This window comes from Arachis ipaensis, chromosome B10, assembly GCF_000816755.2.
Source record: "Arachis ipaensis cultivar K30076 chromosome B10, Araip1.1, whole genome shotgun sequence".
Taxonomy (NCBI): domain Eukaryota; kingdom Viridiplantae; phylum Streptophyta; class Magnoliopsida; order Fabales; family Fabaceae; genus Arachis; species Arachis ipaensis.
The window spans coordinates 43,609,653-43,611,303 of NC_029794.2; positions in this window are offsets into that span (position 1 = coordinate 43,609,653).

Sequence of the window (1,651 nt, forward strand, 5' to 3'; positions counted from 1 at the left end):
ACCCATATTTTATGATATATTTTGTGCTTAATCTGAGGGATTTATTCAATCCTTCACACACTTATTCATATTAATTGCATGGTTTTACTTTCCCTTCCTTATTATATGATGTATGTGAAAAACATGTTTCCTATGCTATAAAATTAATTATTTTAATTACCTTTATTTCCATTCTATGCCGTGATTAGTGTGTTGAGTATTTTCAGATCTTCTAAGGCAGGAATGACTTAAAATATGGAAAGAAAACATACAAAAAATGGAAGGAAAGCATAAAACGGAGTTTGTGAAGAAACTGGCATCCACGCGATCGCATGGGCGACGCGGACGCATGCCAAGCGCGAAGAAGCAGCGACGCGGCCGCATGACTGACGCGACCGCACGCCTTAAGCAGAACACATATGTCGCGGTCTAAAAGGCATAGAACAGAGGTTATGAAGTGGGAGAATGCATCCATTCAAAAAAGGAGTCACCACTTTAGTTTAGTTTTCATGATTTAGATTTAGTTTAGAGAGAGGTTCTCTCTTATCTCTTCTCTCTTAGGATTAGGATTTAGGATTTCTCTTAGTTTTAGGAGTGACTCTCGATCCCAGGTTCAATGCTCTTTTACTTTATATTTATCTCTTACTTTTAGATACTTTAATGCTTATATTAGTTATGTTGTCTATTTGGCCTATGCTACATTCATGTTACAGATTACTCTTTTGAATTAATGTTATTTGAGGTATTTCAGTTTAATATTGCTTTCTCTTATTTACATTATTGTCATTCCCAACTGAAGACATTTTTATTCCAGTATATTTACTTCTCTCCTTTTGGTCTTGGTTAAGAAATCAGTAACTCAGGAGTTATCAAACTCAAACATGAATGATAATTGTTATCTTGTTAATTAAATGAACTTCAATAATCCCAATATTTTCTTAGGAAATAAATAGGATTCGAGGATCAAACCAATTAATCCCTTGACCTTCCTTTATCTTAGTAAAGGTTAACAAAGTGGAATTAAGATTCAATTCTCATCATCATTGATAAGGAAAGCTAGGATAGGACCTCTAATTTCTCATACCTTGCCAAAAGTTTATTTACAGTCATTTATTTATTTTACTTGCCATTTAAATTTACTTGTTCTTCATTTACTTTGTTTGCTAATTAAACTATTCACTCCTCATTCTCAAAACCCCAATTTACAATCTCCATAACCAATAATAAGAACATACTTCCCTGCAGTTCCTTGAGAAGACGACCCGAGGTTTGAATATTTCGGTTTTCAATTTATTTAGGGGTTTGTTACTTGTGTCAACCAAAACGTTTGTATGAAAGGAATTTTATTGGTTTAGAAACTATACTTGCAACGAGGATTTATCTGCAAATTTCTAGACCACGCAAAAGTTCCTCTCATCAATCCCCTAAGATAGATTACCCGGTTTAATCATGTTAAGACTTGTATATTCATGCTTATTTGTTTTAGATTGCTTTAAGCTTGAATTCTTGTGATGGATATGGAGCTTTGTATTGCCTTTGGCGTCCCGGGGTCTTATATCCTATATCACTGGGCATTGTTACCATACTGAGAATCTCCGGTTCTCATACCATATTTCTGTTGTATTTTTTAGATGCAGGTCACAACCCACCTCAGTGAGTTGTTTGGTTGGTG